This window comes from Phyllostomus discolor, chromosome 10 (assembly GCF_004126475.2).
Source record: "Phyllostomus discolor isolate MPI-MPIP mPhyDis1 chromosome 10, mPhyDis1.pri.v3, whole genome shotgun sequence".
In the NCBI taxonomy this organism is placed as follows: domain Eukaryota; kingdom Metazoa; phylum Chordata; class Mammalia; order Chiroptera; family Phyllostomidae; genus Phyllostomus; species Phyllostomus discolor.
Window position 1 is genome coordinate 51,067,116 of NC_040912.2, and position 18,215 is coordinate 51,085,330.

Sequence of the window (18,215 nt, forward strand, 5' to 3'; positions counted from 1 at the left end):
TAGTTATGTGTCCACTATTGTACCATCATATAGTGTCGTAACAGTTTTACTGCCCTAAAAATCCCTGTGCCTCATCCTGTCCTAGAACCTTTAGCAACTACTGACCATTTTACTACCTGTACAGTTTTGCCTGTGATCATACAGTTTTTTTTGTGTTCTTTTTGTGGCTTAATAGCTCATTTCTTTTATTATTGAATAATATTCCATTGTACAGATTTACCACAGATGTATTCACCTGTTGAAAGATATCTTCTAGATTTTGATAATCATGAACAACTTTTCTGTAAACACAAGAATGCAGGTCTTGTGTGGACATAAGTTTTCAACTAAACTGAGTATGATCTAGGTAAATACCTAGGAGTGTGATTGCTAGACTGATTGTAAGACTATGTTTAACATTGTATAAAACTGCCAAACACTTCCAAAGTTTCTGTACCATTTTCCATTCCCAATGGAAAGGAATGAGAATTTTTTTTTGCTCTGCATTCTTACCAGTATTGTTGGTATTCATTATTGTCTATTTGTTTAAATTTTAGCTTCTAGTAGGTATTTTGTGGTTTTTTATTGTTGTTCTAATTTGCAATTTTCTAATCACATATAATATTGAAAATATTTTTATATATTTATGTGCCATTTTTATGTCTTCTTTGATGAGGTGTTTGTTCAGATCCTTTGCCCATTTCTTAATTGGGTTTTTGTTTTCTTATTGTTGAGTTTTAGGAGCTGTTTGTATACTTTGGCAACAAGTCCTTTATCAGATATGTGTTTTCAAGTATTTTATCCCATTCTGTGGCTTTTCTCCTGATTCTCTTAAAATTGCCTTTGAGAGCAGAAGTTTTAAATTTTAATAAGATGACATTTGCTTTCATTGATTGTGGTTTTGTACTATATCTAGAAACTTATTACAAAATTCAAGGTCTCCAAGATTTTCTCCTATGTTTTCTCTTAGAAGTTTTATGGTATTGTGGTTTATACTTAGACCTACAATATATTTTTGGTTAATTTTTGGTGAAAGGTCTAAGGTCTATGTCTACAAATATTTTCTATTTTTGCATATAGATGCTCAATTCTTTTCAGCACATTTTATTGAAAAAACTATTATTTTTTATTCAATTGCCTTTGCTATTTTATCAAACATCAGTTGACTACTTCTGTGTGGGCACTTCTGGTCTCTTTACACTATACCACTTATTAACATGTTTGGTGTTTCATCAGTTCAATACTGAATTCATCACTTTGGCTTTGTAATGAGTCTTGAAGATGGCAGTGTCAATCCTCTAACAATCGTCTTTAGTATTATGTTGGCTATTCTGGGTCTTTTGCTTTTCCATATAAATTTTAGCATCAGTTAGTCTATATCCAAAATAGATTGATAGGATTGAGGGCAGTTATTATGACTACATAAGCTGAGTGGGGAAGAACTGACATCTCAACAATATTGTCTTCTTATTCATAACTATTTTTCTATTTAGTTACATGATCTTTGATTTTTTTCATTAGCATTCTATAATTTTTCTTTGAGATTCTATACAGATTTTCTTAGATTTACATCTAAGTGTTTCATTTTGGGGGTTATTATTATAAATGGTATTGTGTTATTAACTTCAAATTCCAATTGTTCATTCCTGTTATATATAAGAAAAAATTTGACTTTTCTACATTAACTTGCCCTGCAAACTTGCTATAGTCAGCTATTAGTTACAGGGCTTAAAAATGTTTTATAAAAATAAGTATGTCATTTGTAAATAAAGATACTTTTATTTCTTCTTAGTATGTACATTGTTTACTTTTTTTTTTTTTTGGTCTTATTGCATTACCTTGGGCTTCTAGTACAATATTGACTAGAAATGGTGAAAGTGGATATTTTTACTTTTTATTAGTGGAGCACCTAATTTCTCATTATTACACATGATGTTAGCTGTAGGGTTTTTTTTTTTTTTGGAGATGCTCTTTATTAAATTAAGAAAGTTCCTGTCTATTCCTAGTCTCTTTATTTTTAAAGAGTTTTTTAAAAAATAAATGGATGGATGTTGGATGTTGTCAAATGCTTTTTCTTCATTTATTAATATGATTATATAATTTTTCTTCTTGTGTAAACTTTATTATGATGGAGTTAAAACCCATGAAAGTATGGGGGAAGGACTCCCAAGAGGTTTGTTAACTCTTAAGCTAGTCCACATTCAGCTTTCAGCAATGCATTAAAATTAACATTTTAGTCTTCCTACCTGCATACAGCTTCAACAGCTTCTGTTCCTAGTAAGCTGGTCTCAGATATGATTCTCTGTTTGCATCTGTCTGTCTAGATTTCAGGGTGGCAGTCTGCTTTGTGACCTTAGTTCTATGATGAGTCTAAAGTCATTGAATGTTAGTTTGTTTGGATATTTTCTTGAAGATGAGAGTGGTGACTTCCATGCACTTTAATTGTTAAAGCTTAAAGTGGAAGTTGACCTTAATCTCCTTTTTATGTCTGCAGCTGGGCAACAAGATTTTCAAACCTTCCAGCCCAGTCCCTACCATACAGCAGGTTTCATCCATGGCTGTTGGTATGTCTTTCTATTCCCATTTCCTTACTCTAATATTCTCTGTAAGCTTGTTGCTCTTATTGATACATTTAGAATGATTATCACATTGTAGACTTAAAAGGACCCTCCAGAGGTTTGAATCTGAGAAATCTTATATTCCTTGGTTCTTTAGTGTTCTGACCATTCATGGGCAACACTGTAATTTTCACTATTTTAAAGACCAATGAAAGTTACAGTAACATCCCCAGATCATGATGGCCAGAGATGGTGACTGATATGGGTAAAGCTGCACTTTGTCTTTTAATGCTTCTACAATTCAGATTCTTTCTATCTCCATACCACTTAATACAGACATGCACAATTATGTTTCTCAGTTCAGTGAACTACCATGAGCCAAATTACCATTACCATTAAATAGTGTTACATTCTGTGAGATAGACTCTGCTAAATAAGTTCTGACATGACTACAATGGGAAAGAGTGGTAGAGCTTCTTCTAGAGAGACAAGAAGTTGCATATATAAATCAGTGGGCAACTTTGTAGCTCCATATTTGCTAGAAATTATATTCTTTCTCTTGTGGCATATATCGGTAGAATGAATAATTGTACCATTATTGTCTTCTCCTTCTAATAATCTCATTTCACAAGGCTTGCAATTAATTAAAGTATTTCTTATGTTAATGAAAGGATGAGATAGATACAGAGAGAAAATTCCAGAAGCAGGTATCAATAAAACAGGAATAAGTGATTTACCTGAAAAAAAGCTGTTCAAAATAATGGTCATAAAGTTGCTCACTAAAGTCAGGAGAATATGTGTGAACAAAGTGTAATTTCAACAAAGAGATAGAATATATTAAAAAGTATCAAACAGGAATTATAAAGTCAAAGAATACAATAGCTAAATTGAAAAAGTCAATAGTGGCATTCAACAGTAGACTATAACAAGTGAAAGAAATAATCAAACTTGAAGATAGTGCAGTGGAATGCATCCAATCAAAGGCACACAAATAAAAAATGGAAAAAAATGAAGAATTTAACAGATTATGAAATAGCATCAAACATACTAGTATATGCATTACATGGGGTGTCAGAAGGATAATACAGAGAGAAAGGGGCAGAAAGTCTATTAAAAAAATAATGGCTGAAAACTTCCCTAACTTGGAAAAAGAAACATTCAGTTCCAAGAATCCCAGAGTGTTCCAAAAAAGATGAATTCAATAAAACCTACACCAAGACACATTATAACGAAACAATCAAAAGTTAAACACAAGGAAGAGAATCTTAAAAGCAGCAAGGGAAAATACTTGTTATGTACAGGGAACCTTATAGAACCATCAGCATATTTTTTGACAGAAACTTTGCAGATCAGAAGAAACAAGCTTAATATATTCAAAGTGCTGAAAATAATTTAACTAAAAATGCTCTACTTGGTAAAGTTCTCATTCAGAATTGAAGGAGAGATACAGAGTTTTCCAAATAAGCAAAAGCTAAAGGAGTTCATCACCATTAGACTGGCATTACAAGAAATGTTAAAGGTCCTGGGCTAGTAGAGCTCAGTTGGCTGAAACATCATCCCATGACGGAAGTGTCTTGGGTTCAATTCCCAGTCCAGACACATACTAGGTTGTGGACTTGATTTCTCTTACATTGATGTATCTCTCTCTCTCCCTTTCTCTCTTTCTTTTTTCTAAAAGCAATGAAAAAAAGTCTTGGGTGAGATTAAAAAAGTAAAAAGAAATGTTTAAGGAAGTTCTTCTAGCTGAAAAGAAAGATACTAATTAGTAACAGGAAAACATGAAAGTATAAATCTCATAGATAAAAGTAAATATATACTTAAATTCAGAATACTGTAATGTTATGATGGGTAAATCACATAAATCTAGTATAAAGGTTAAAAGACAAAAGTATTTAAAAGAATTAAACTACAACAATCTGTAAATGGATACATAAGGTAGAAATATGTGGATTGTGACAACAAACACATAAAATGTGGGAAATGAAAGTAAAAATGTAGTTATTTAGTATGCATGTGCAGTAATCATCAGCTTAAAATAATTATAAATATAAAATGTTTTATGTAAGCCTCATAATAACTGCAAAGCAAAAAGCCTACAGTAGATACATAAAAGATAAAGAGAAGGAATGTAAATAATGACTACAGAAAATAATAAAATCACAAAGGAAAAGAGCAAGAAAAGAAGAAAGGAATAAAATAATTACAAAACAATGAACAAAAGGGCAATAGTAATTTCCCACATATCAATAACTTTAAATGTACATGGGCTGAATTATTCAATGAAAAGAAGTAGGGTAGCTGAATTGATTAAAAACTGAGACCCAGCTATATACTACCTTCAAGAGACTCACTTCAGCTTTAAAAATACAACAACAAAATTTAAGGGATACGAAATATATTTCATGTAAATTGGGGGTAAAAGAAAGAGGGGTAGCTAAATTTTTAAATTTTAATTTAATTTTATTTTAATCATTGTTCAAGTACAGTTTTCTCCTTTTTACTCCCATTCCAGCCCACCCACCGAACCCTCCCCACTTCCCTCCCATTACCACACTCCCCCTAGTTTTTGTCCATGTGTCCTTTAAATTTGTTCCTGTAAACCCTTCCCATTCTGCCCTGAAATTCCCTCTTCTTTACCCTCTGGTCACTGTCAGTCTGTCCTCTATTTCAGTGTCTTTGGTTATATTTTGCTTGTTTCTTTGCTTTGTTGTTTAGGCTCCTGTTAAAGGGAGATCATATGGTATTTGTCTTTGACTGCCTGGCTTGTTTCGCTTAGCATAATGCTTTCCAGTTCCATCCACACTGTTGCAAAGGGTAGGAGCTCCTTCTTTCTTTCTGCTGCATAGAATTCCATTGTATAAATGTACCATAGTTTTTAGATCCATTCATTTACTGATGGGCATTTAGGTTGCTTCCAGCACCTAGCTATTGTAAATTGTGCTGCTATGAATATTGGGGTGCCTAGGTACTTTTGGATTGGTGTTTCAGTGTTCTTAGGATAGAGTCCCAGCAGTGGAACTGCAGGGTAAAAAGGCAGATCCATTTTTAGTTTTCTGAGGAAGTTCCATATTGCTTTCCATAGTGGTTGTACTAGTCTGCAGTCCCACCAACAGTGCACTAGGGACCCCTTTTCTCCACAACCTCTCCAACACTTGTTTGTTGTTTTGTTTATGATGGCCATTCTCATTGCTGTGAAGTGATATCTCATTGTGGTTTTAATTTGCATCTCTCTGATAGCTAGCGATATTGAACATTGTTTCATGTGCCTTTGGATTTTCTGTATGTCCTCCTTGGAGAAGTGTCTATTCAAGTCCTTTGCCCATTTTTGAATTGGGTTGCTTGCCTTCTTAGAGTGGAGTCGTGTAAGTTCTTTATATATTTTGGAGATTAAACCCTTGTCTGAGGTATCATTGGCAAATATGTTTTCCCATGCAGTTGGTTCTCTTTTTATTTTGATACTGTTTTCTTTAGCTGTGCAAAAGCTTTTTATTTTGATGAGGTCCCATTTGTTTATTCTTTCCTTTTGTCCCTTGCTCTAGGAGATATGTCAGTAAAAAAGTTTCTTCGTGAAATATCTGAGATTTTCCTACCTACGTTCTCTTCTAGGACTTTAATGGTGTCACGCTTTATATTTAAGTGTTTTATCCACCTTGAATTTATTTTTGTATAAGGTATAAGTTGGTGCTCGAGTTTCATTTTTTTGCACGTAGCTGTCCAGTTCTCCCAACACCATTTGTTGAAGAGGCTATTTTTATTCAATTTTGTGTTGCTGCTTCCTTTGTCAAATATTAATTGACCATAGAGACTTGGGTTTATTTCTGGGCTCTCTGTTCTGTTCCATTGGCCCATGTGCCTGTTTTTATGCCACTACCAGGCTGTTTTGATTACAGTGGCCTTGTAGTATAGTTTAGTGTCAGGTATTATGATCCCTCCTACTTTAACTCTTGTTTCTCAAAATTGCAGCAGCTATTTGGGGTCGTTTATGGTTCCATATAAATTTTTTAAGTGTTTGTTCTATGTCTGTGAAATAAGCCATTGGTACTTTAATACGTATTGCATTGAATGTGTAAATTGCTTTTGGTAGTATGGACATTTGGATGATATTAATTCTTCCAATCCATGAACACGATATATGTTTCCATTTGTTTGTGTCTTCCTTGATTTCTTTCTTCAGTGTTGTGTAGTTTTCTGAATACAGGTCTTTTACCTCTTTGGTTAGGTTTATTCCTAGGTATTTTATTTTTCTTTTTGCTATTTCAAATGGGATTTTTTTCTTGATTTCTACTTCTGCTGTTTCATTGTTCATGTACAGAAATGCCTTTGATTTCTAGATATTGACTTTGTATCCCACTGTTTTGCCAAGTTCATTTATTAGGTCAAGCGGTTTTTTGGTGGAGTCTATAGGATTTTCTATGTACACTATCATGTCATCTGCAAACAGTGACAGTTTTGTTTCCTCCTTTCCGATTTGGATGCCTTTTATTTCTTTTTCTTGTCTGATCACTGTGGCTAAAACTTCCAGTACTATATTGAATAGAAGTGGTGAAAGTGGACAGCCTTGTCTTGTTCCTGATCTTAGTGGAAACGATTTTAATTTTTGCCCATTGAGTATGATGTTGGCAGTAAGTCTCTCATATATGGCCTTTATTGTGTTGAGGAATGCTCCCTCTATTCCCACTGTGCTGAGTGTTTTTATCATAAATGGATGCACTACCTTATGAAATGCTTTTTCTGCATCTATTAATATGATCATGTGGTTTTTGTCTTTGCTTTTGTTTATGGGATGTATGACATTTACTGATTTGCAAATATTGTACCATCCTTGCATCCCTGAAATGAATCCCACTTGGTCGTGGTGTATGATCTTTTTGATGTACTGTTGGATGCGGTTTGCCAGTATTTTGTTGAGAATTTTAGCCTCAATGTTCATCACTGATATTGGCCTGAAGTTTTCTTTCTTTGTTGTGTCTTTATCTGGTTTTGTAATTAAGATGATGTTGGCCTCATAAAAAGAGTTTGGGAGACTCCCATCTTTTTGGATTTTTTGGAATAGTCTGTGAAGGATAGGGGTTAGCTCTTCCTTAAATGCTTTGTAGAATTCTCCTGTGAAACCATCTAATCCAGGGCTTTTGTGTGTTGGGAGTTTTTTTGATTACTGCCTCAATTTATTTTGCTGTTATTGGTTTGTTCGGGCTTTCTGCTTCTTTTCCATTAAGTTTTGGAAGATTGTGTTTTTCTAGAAATTGGTCCATTTCACCGAAGTTTTCAAATTTCTTGGCATACAGTTCTTTGTAGTAATTTCTTACAATTCTTTGTATTTCTTGGTATCTGTTGTAATCTCTCCTCTTTCATTTCTGATTGTGTTTATTTGGGTCTTCTTTTTTTTTTCTTGATGAGTCTGCTTAAAGGCTTGTTGATTTTGTTTATCTTTTCAAAGAACCAGCTCTTGGATTCATTGATTCTTAGAATTGTGCTTTTAGTCTCTATGTCATTGAATTCTGCTCTGATCTTGGTTATTTCCTTCCTTCTGTTTGTTCTGGGCTGTCTTTGTTGTTGTTCCTTGAGTTCTTGTAGATGTAGGGTTAGGTTGTTTGTTTGAAAAGTTTCTAACTTTTTTATGTGGGCCTGTATCACTATGAACTTCCCTCTCAGGACTGCCTTTGCTGTGTCCCATAAGTTTTGGGTTGTTGTTAGTTCATTTTCATTTGTTTCCAGAACCCTTTTGATTTCTTCCCTAATATCATTCTTGACCCATTTATTGTTTAATAGCATGCTATTTAATCTCCATGATTTTGAGTGTTTTGGGTTTTATTCCTTGGGTTGGTTTCTAGCTTCAGTCCCTTGTGATCCGAGAAAATGCTTGGTATGATTTCAATATTTTTGAAATTGTTGAGGCTTGTTTTGTGTCCTATCATGTGGTCTAGCTTTGAAAATGTTCCATGTACATTTGAAAAGAATGTGTATTTAGCTTCTTTGTGATGGAGGGTTCTGTATATATCAGTAAAGCCCATTTCATCTACCGTATTGTTCAATGCCACAATATCTTTGTTGATATTTTGTTTGGAAGATCTGTCCATTTTTGATAGTGGGGTGTTAAAATTCCCCACAATAAGATTTCCCCCTCTAAGATTTTCTTTATGTATTTAGGTGTTCCTATGTTGGTTGCATATATATTTACAAAGTTTATATCTTCTTGGTGGATTCTTCCTTTGAATATTATGAAATGACCTTCTGGGTCTCTCTTTATGGTCCTTTTTGGAAGTCTATTTTGTCAGATATGAGTATTGCTACCCTGGCTTTTTTTTTCTTGTCCATTTGCTTGGAAAATTTGTTTCCAGCCCTTCACTTTCAGCCTGTGCAGGTCTTTTATCCTGAGGTCAACAGACCTGAGGTAGGTCTGTTGTAGGCACCATATGTGTGGGTCATGTTTTCTTATCCAGTCAGCTATTCTATGTCTTTTGATTGGAGCTTTTAATCCATTTACCTTTAAGGTTATTAATGATAGGTACTTATTCATTACCTTTTATGTACATGGGTTCCTCTCTTTCTCTCTCTTTTCCTTTCCTTAAAGCAGTCCCTTTAGCATCTCTTGCAGAGCTTGTTTAGTGGAGGTGTATTCTTTTAGACTTCTTTTGTCTGAGAAGCTTCTTATTTGGCCTTCCATCTTGATTGAGAGTCTTGCTGGGTAAAGTAGCCTTGGTTGCAGTCCTATGGTTCTCATTACTTGGAATATTTCTTGACATTCTCTTCTGGCTTGGAGTGTTTCCATTGAGAAGTCAGCTGTTAGCCTCATTGGGGCCCCCTTGTATGTTACTTCCTGTTTCTCCCTTGCTGCCTTTAATATTCTCTCTTTGTCTTGAAATTTTGTCATTTTAATTATGATGTATCTTGAAGTGGGCCTCTTTGTGTTCCTCTTGATTGGGACTCTCTGTGTTTCCTGGATTTGTGTGACTTTTTCTCTCATCAAATTAGGGAAGTTTTCCATCATTACTTTTTCAAAAAGCTTTTCTATCCCTTGCTCATCTTCTTGTCCTTCTGGTATCCCTATTATATGGATATTAATACATTTCATATTGTCTTGCATTTCCCTTAATTCCTCTTCATTCTTTCTGATCCTCTTTTCCTTTTCTTGCTCTTTCTGGGTGTTTTCTTCTACTTTGTCCTCTAGCTCGCTGATCCGATCTTCTGCTTCATCAGTCCTGCTTTTCATTCCTTCTACTGTGTTCTTCAGTTCAGAAATTGTATTCTTCATTTCCTCTTGGCCCCTGTTGTGTGTTTCTATTTCCTTTTTCATGTTGATGTAGTTTTCAGTGAGTTCATTGTAGCTTCCCTGTAGTTTCTGGTAGCTCATTGTGAGCTCATTGAGCTTCCTGATGATCATTGCTTTGAACTCAATATCTGATAGTTGAATTGCCTCTATTTCATTTAGCATTTTTTCTGAGGCTTCCTCTTTTCCTTTCATTTAGGGATTGTTTCTTTGTCTTCCCATTGTTTTTGAGACTCTTCTTGTTAGTCTCAGCTTCTTAAGTTGATCTCTTCTGGTTCCCTGGGTTTGTGGTGTGAACTTCTGTAGTAGAATAGCAGTGAGTTTCAGTGGTGCAGGTTCCTTGATCTCCCAGGCTCACTGGTCTTGGGCTGTCATTTAAGTTGGCTTTGTGTTTGCCTTTGGGTTTTGATTGTTGTTGTGTCATTCTTTGGTGGTTCCTTCCCATCAGCTGGTTAAATGAGGGTCACTCTGTCCACAACCTCCTGTATTTTGTTGTGCTCATGAGGGCAGGTTGTGTTGAAGCTGGTTCTCCCGTGTGTATAAGGTTTAAAGAATTCTCTCTTGCTCTTGTTCAGTTGTTTGTATTGGGCACTGTCTCTACTATTTAGTTGTATTTCCAGATAGGTCCTGGATTGAGGTTTGTGTGGTTACCACTCCCTCCTTCACCTTCTTCTGTTGTTATCTGTTAGTGGTTCCTTTGTTGTTGGGTTTCCTCTTCCAGTGGGTATCCTGGTGTTCACCACCTCCACCTATTCTTTTTTGTCATCAGTTGGAGGGGGAAGGCAAGATGGTTAAAGACAGCAACAGAGAATTCTATGTTATTTACAGTAGCAGCAAGTAGGGAAGAGATAGGAGATCCTTTGACTATGTATAGTGTTAACCATGATCTTCCACCCAGCTAGCTGATTTTTAGAAAGGATGGAAAGAAGATAAGGCTCTTGTTGGGGAAGGAAGGATTGTGAGTTGGATCTATAAAGCAGGGAGGTTGTGGGAGGTCAGATTCTGAGGTAAGGTGAGAGTAAAGGATAGTAAATATGTGTAGTGTGTGAGAGAATAGAGTTAACCACTACAGTAATAGAGTTCAGGAAACTTTGAAATGGGCTAAGATCTGGGAGGAGTGTTGTGAAGTAATTACAATTGCATGGAATAGCAGTTATTTACAATAATATTATGACAACAATCATATGACAGAATCTATGAGATCTAGGTACCAAGAATAGGGAGTACAGAACCTCGAGCAGTGTGCTAATGGGACACAGGTGAGTTAAAGGACAGTAGATTAGCAATACAGTATAGAAAGAGATATCAGGGGAAAGCTGTCAGGTCATACAATATATCCAGCCTAGCAAAGCAGACTATACAAAAAAAAGAGGGATACAAAAATAGTATTAAAAAATGTAGGAACACTGGAATAATAATAATAATAATAATAATAATACAAATATGCAATAACTTGCAGGTTCTCTGTAATAGCAGAGTGAAATTTGTCTCACTGTCCCAGCTGTTGTGATGCCCCTTCTTTGGGTTCAACTTTGGTCTTTTCACAGATCCAGGATTTTTTCTCACTTGTAGGTATTTAGAAAAAATTTTAAAAAGTAAAAATAGAAAAGGCAGACGAAGGAAGGAAGAAGAGATAGAATTGGAGGAAAAGAAGGAGGAAGGAATAAAACAAGAAATCAGGAGAGGAAAAAGAAATCAAAAGAGAATGAAAACAATAAAAATTAAAAATTGTTAAAAAAATAGAATCAAATTAAAAAGTCTCTTGGTTTCAAAGTGGCCAAACCGGTTTTTCTGTTCTTGCTGGCTGCGACAGGCTGAGGGGTGATTGATATGGCTTTTCTTCCTAGGTCAGCACTGGCTCCCTCACTGTCTGGGAAGTTAACATGGCGTCCTGGGTATGGGAATCAGGTCTTTCCCCAGGGTTACTGCTGTGGACTGGGGTGTGGGGATGTTCTCCCTGCATGCATGCCCACGTGTCCATGGCTGGGTGGCAGGGAGGGTGGAACAACTGATCACTTCAGGATAATTCCCCAAAAGTGTCTGTCTATTCACTCCTTCCTCTTGAGAAATTCCTCCTGTTCAAGCCTGCCTCTCTGCAGGAGTGGCAGCCCAATGGACTGGCTTGTCCTGCAGCCCAACTCTCCAGCCAGACCAGTGACTGTGGGGGTCAGGGCCTGCTGTGCGAACCAGCCCCTCCAGCATCCACAGCCTCCAAAGGTGCTCACAGCCCTTGTGTGTTTGCTAGCACGTGGATTCCTCCCAGTGCTGCTCAGACCTTGTTTGGCTGGGGAGGGAGCAGTTGTCCCGGCTCTCTCCCAAGGACTCTGTGGCAAACCCAGCAGTAGGCCCTAGGCCTGGGGCTGCAGACCGCGGACCATATGCTGGTCCCTGGGACCCTACCTTGTTGCAGCACTCTTCTTAGGGTCCGGTTTTTTGGTTCAGCCACAATCCTTGGTCCCCTATTTTCACATATGCTGAAGTATGTTGGTTGCTTGCTTCTCTACTCCATAGATCGATCAGGATTTTCTCCCCTAAGCAGAGGGAAGCCGAATCTGCTCTTTCCTACACCGATGCCATGGGTAGCTAAATTTATATCAGACAAATTAAACTTTAGGCCAAAATTGTAGTAAGAGAAAGATAGATAATTATATAATGATGAAGGGATCCATATAACAAGAGAATAAATATTTGCAAATATATATACATGCAACATAGGAACATCTAAATATATAAAGCAAAAATTAACCACCAGAAACAAGGAATAGACAGCAATACAATAATAGTAGGGGACTTCAATGCCCCACTTTCACTAATGGATAAATCATATAGGCAAAAATATGTATAAGGAAACATTAGATTTGAACTACACATTAGACCAGATAATACACTGAACAGAAATTTACAGAGTATTCAACAGAACCAGAATACATATATGTTGGGCCACAAAACTAATCTAAGTAAATTTAGGTATATTGAAACCATATCAAACATTTTTTACAATCACAATTATATGAAACTAGAAATCAATTACAAGAAGAAAATTGGAAAATTCACAAATATGTGGAGATTAAATAACATGTGACTGGACAACCAATGGGTCAAAAAAATCAACACAAATTTTTTAAAAATCAAGAAAAAATGAAAATGGAAATAAGACATACCAAAATTTATGAGATGCAGCTAATTCCATTCTTTTTTATTTTTTGTTTAATTGTTGTTCAAGTACAATTTTCTGTCTTTTACTCCCATCCCAGCCAACACCCCTAGCCTTCCCCACCTCCCTCCCATTTCCACACCCCCCTAGTTTTTGTCCATGTGTCCTTTATACTTTTTCCTGTGAACCCTTCCCCTTTTCCCCTGAAATTCCTTCCCTTCTGAGCAGCCTGTTCTCTATTTGTGTGTTTGGTTATATTTTGTTTGCTTGTTTGTTTTGTTTTGTTGTTTAGGTTCTTGTTAAAGGTGAGATCATATGGTATTTGTCTTTCACTGCCTGGCTTATTTCACTTAGCATAATGCTCTCCAGTTCCATCCATGCTGTTGCAAAGGTAGGAGCTCCTTTCTCTCTGCTACATAGTATTCCATTCTATAAATGCACCATAGTTTTTCTTTTTCTTTTTAAATATATTTTATTGATTATGCTATTACAATTGTACCATTACTCCCCTTCATTCCCCTCCACCTTGCACACCTTCTCCTACCCACATTTCCCCACTTTAGTTCATATCCACATGTCATAAGTTCTTTAGCTCCTATATTTCCCATACTATTCTTGCCCTTTCCCATCAATTTTCTACCTATCATCTATGCCACTTATTCTCTGTACCTTTTCCCCCCTCTCCTCCTCCCATTCCCCTGTGGCCAACCCTCCATGTGATCTCTGTTTTTGTGGTTCTGTTCCTGTTCTAGTTGTTTGCTTAGTTTGTTTTTGTTTTTAGTGTGGTTGATAACAATTGTGAGTTTGCTGTCATTTTACTATACTTGTTTTTTATCTTCTTTTTCTTAGATAAGTCCCTTTAACATTTCATAAAATAGGGGCTTGGTGATGATGAACTCTTTTAACTTGACCTTATCTGAAAAGCACTTTAGCTGCCCTTCCATTCTAGATGAAAGCTTTTCTGGATAGAGCAATCTTGGATGTAGGTCCTTGCCTTTCATGACTTGGAATACTTCTTTCCAGCCCCTTCTTGCCTTCAAGGTCTCTATTGAGAAGTCAGTGACAGTCTGATGGGAACTCCTTTGTAGGTAACTGTCTCCTTATCTCTTGCTGCTTCTAGGATTTTCTCCTTCACTATTACCTTGGCTAATGTAATTATGATGTGCCTTGGTGTGCTCCTCCTTGGGACCAACTTTTTTGGGACTTTCTGAGCTTCCTGGACTTCCTGGAAGTCTATTTCCTTTGCCAGAATGGAAAAGTTCTCCTTTATTATTTGTTCAAATAACCTTTTCACTTGTTGCTCTTCCTCTTCTCCTTCTGGTACCCCTATAATTTGGATGTTGGAATGTTTAAAGATGTTCTGGAGGTTCCTAAGCCTCTCCTCATTCTTGTTTCTTCATTCTTTTCTGGTTGGATGTTTCTTCCTTCTGGTCTACTCCATTGATTTGAGTCCCAATTTTCTTCCCATCACTATTGGTTCCCTGTGCCTTTTCCTTCATTTCACTTAGCATAGCCTTCATTTTTTCATCTAATTTGTGACCAAATTAAACCAATTCTGTGAACACCCTGTTCACCAGTGCTTTGAACTGTGCATCTGATAGGCTGGCTATCTCTTTGTTGCTTAGTTGTATTTGCTGTGGGGATTTGATCTGTTCTTCTGTTTGGCTATTTTTTTTTTTTTTGTCTTGTCATGCCTGTTATGTATTAGGGGCAGAGCCTTAGGTGTTCACCAGGGCAGGGCAACCCAAGTTGCTGGGTTGTGAGGCTGTATGTTGGGGAGGGGTCAGAGAGAGAACAATGGAGCTTGGTCTACTCTCTGTCTGGCTTCTGTCCCTTCCGCTGATCCCCCCAAGCAAACTGGGCCTTTCTGGTGTTAATTCCCATGTGGGTGGGCTTGTGCATGTTCTAGGATCCTTGGGTCTCTCCAGTGAACTTTCCTGTGAGGCTGGGAGCCTCTCCCTGAACCTCAATCCCCACAGGTGTTTTCAATTAGTGCCCTGAGGCTCTATTTCCCAGTGCTGGGACCCTGGGTTATGCACAGTGCCTTGCTTCACAATCGCTGCCTTGCTGGGTCTGCTGGTTGTCACTGCACCCCCGGGGTCTGCCAGCCACTGCCTGCATGCCCAGGGTCTGCACGCTGCAGTCTTGCACACACAGGATGCCTTACATGCCCGGTCCCACCACCATTTCTGCCACAACCCCTCTTCACTTGGCTGATGGACTCTGCCCCACCTACTGGTCTGGATGAATGTGTCTATTTTAACTCCTTAGTTGTCTGACTTACATACAGTTCAATCTTCTGTCAATTCTGGTTGTTATTCTGTTTCTAAATTGTTGTTGTCCCTATCTTGGTTGTGTAAGCAGGCACAGTGTGTATACCTATGCCTCCATCTTGGCCAGAAGTTTACCATAGTTTTTTGAATCCATTCATTTACTGATGGGCACTTAGGTTGCTTCTAGCACTTGGCTATTATAAATTGTGCTGCTATGAACATTGGGGTGCACAGGCTCTTTTGGATTGGTGTTTCAGGGTTAGTAGGATATAATCCTAGCAGTGGATTATAGCTGGGTCACAAGGCAGATCCATTTTTAGTTTTCTGAGAAAATTTCATACTGTTTTGCATAGTGGTTATACCAATCTCCAATCCCACCAACAGTGCACTAGGGTTCCCTTTTCTCCACAACCTCTCCAACACTTGTTGTGTGTTTCTTTGTTTATGATGGCAATTCTGACTGGTCTGAAGTGGTATCTCATTGTGGTGTTAATTTGCATCTCTCTGATAGCTAGCGATACTGAGCATCTTTTCATGTGTTTCTGGATCCTCTCCAGGTTCTCCTTGGAGAAGTGTCTGTTCAAGTCTTTTGCACATTTTTTAAATTGGGTTGCTTGTCTTCTTGGAGTGGAGTCATGTAATTTCTTTGTATATTTTGGAGATTAAATCCTTGTCTGAGGTATCATTGGCAGATATGTTTTCCTATACAGTTGGTTCTCTTTTCATTTCAATACTGTTTTCTTTAATTGTGCAGAAGCTTTTTATTTTGATGAGATCCCATTTGTTTATTCTTTCCTTTATGTCCCTTGTTGTAGGGAACATCTCAGTGAAAATATTACTGTGAAGAATATCTGAGATTTTCCTGCCTATGTTCTCCTCTGGGACTTTAATGGTGTCACAACCTGTATTTAAATCTTTTATCCATCTTGAATTTATTTTTGTGTATGGTGTAAGTTGGTGCTTGAGTTCCATTTTTTTTTGCATGTAGCTGTTCAGTTCTCCCAACATTTTTTGAAGACATTATTTTTATTTCATTTCATATTGCTGTCCTCTTTGTTGAATATTAATTGACTGTAGAGACTTGGGTTCATTTCTGGGCTCTCTGTTCTGTTCCATTGGTTTATGTGCCTGTTTTTATGGCAGTAAAACTGTATTTTGATTACTGCAGCCTTGTAATACAGTTTGGTATCAGATACTGTGATCCCTCATACTTTACTCTTCTTTCTCAAAAAATTGCAGCAGCTATTCAGGGTCATTTATGGTTCCATATAAATTTTTGAAGTGTTTGTTCTATGTCTGTGAAATATGCCATTGGTACTTTAATAAGTATTGCATAGAATCTGTAAATTGCTTTGGGTAGTAAGGACATTTTGATTATGTTAATTCTTCTGATCCATGAACACAGTATATGTTTCCATTTGTTTGTGTCTACCTTGATTTCTTTCTTCAGTGTTGTGTGTAGTTTTCTGAATACAGGTCTTTTACCTCCTTGGTTATGTTTATTCCAAGGGTTTTTTTTGTTGTTGTTTGTTTTTGCTATATCAAATGGATTTTTTTCTTGATTTCTGCTTCTGCTCTTTCACTATTGGTATACAAAAATGCCTTTTATTTGTGGATATTGACTTTGTATACCCCTCTTTTGCCAAATTCATTTATTAGGTTGAGCAGTTTTTTTCATGGAGTCTATAGGATTTTCTATGTACATTATCCTGACATCTGCAAACAATGACAATTTTGTTTTCTCCTTTTTGATTTGGATTTCTTTTATTTCCTTTTCTTGTCTGATTGCTGTGGTTAGGATTTCCAATAGTATGTTGAATAGAAGTGATGAAAGTGGACAACCTTATCTTGTTCCTGATCTTAGTGGAAAAGATTTATTTTTTGCCCATTGAGTATGATGCTGGCTGTAGGTCTCTCATATATGGCCTTTATTATGTTAAGGAATGCTCCCTCTATTCTCACTTTGCTGAATGTTTTTATCATAAACATACCTTATCAAATGCTATACCTTATCAAATGCTATACCTTATCAAATGCTTTTTCTGCATCTATTGATATGATAATGTGATTTTTGTCTTTGTTTTTGTTTATGTGATGTATTACATTTACTGATTTGTGAATATTATACCATCCTTCATCCCTGGGATAAATCCCACTTGGTCATGGTATATGATCTTTTTAATGTATTGCTGGATGCAGTTTGCCAATATCTTGTTGAAGATTTTAGCATCTATGTTCATCAGTGATATTGGCCTGAAGTTTTCATTCTTTGTTGTGTCTTTATCTGGTTTGGGGATTAGGATGATCCCCTTTCATAAAAAAGAGATTGGGAGTCTCCTGTCTTCTTAGATTTTTTTGGAGTAGTCTGTGAAGAATAGGGTTTAGCTCTTCCTTGAATGCTTTGTAGAATTCTCCTGTGAAATCATCTGGTCCAGGGCTTTTGTGTGTCAGAAGTTTTTGATTACTTCTTCAATTTCATCTGCTGTTATTGGTCTGTTCAGGCTTTCTGCTTCTTCTTCATTCAGTTTTGGAAGATTGTATTTTTCTAGAAATTGGTCCATTTCACCTAGGTTTTCAAATTTCTTGGCAATAGTTCTTCAGAGTAATTTCTTACAATCCTTTGTATTTATGTGGTATCTGTTGTAATCTCTCCTCTTTCATTTCTGATTGTATTTATTTGGGTTCTCTCTTTTTGTTGATGAGTCTGCTTAAAGGCTTGTTGATTTTGTTTATCTTTTCAAAGAACCAGCTCTTGGATTCATTGATCCTTAGAATTGTGCTTTTAGTCTCTATGTCATTTAATTCTTCTCTGATTTTGGTTATTGCCTTCCTTCTACTTCTTTTGGGCTGTCTTTGTTCTTGTTCCTCAAGTTCTTGTAGGCATGGAGTTAGAGTGTTTGTTTGAAATGTTGCTATCTTTTTTAGGTAGGCCTGTATTGCTATGAACTTCCCTCTCAGGACTGCCTTCACTGTGTCCCATAAGT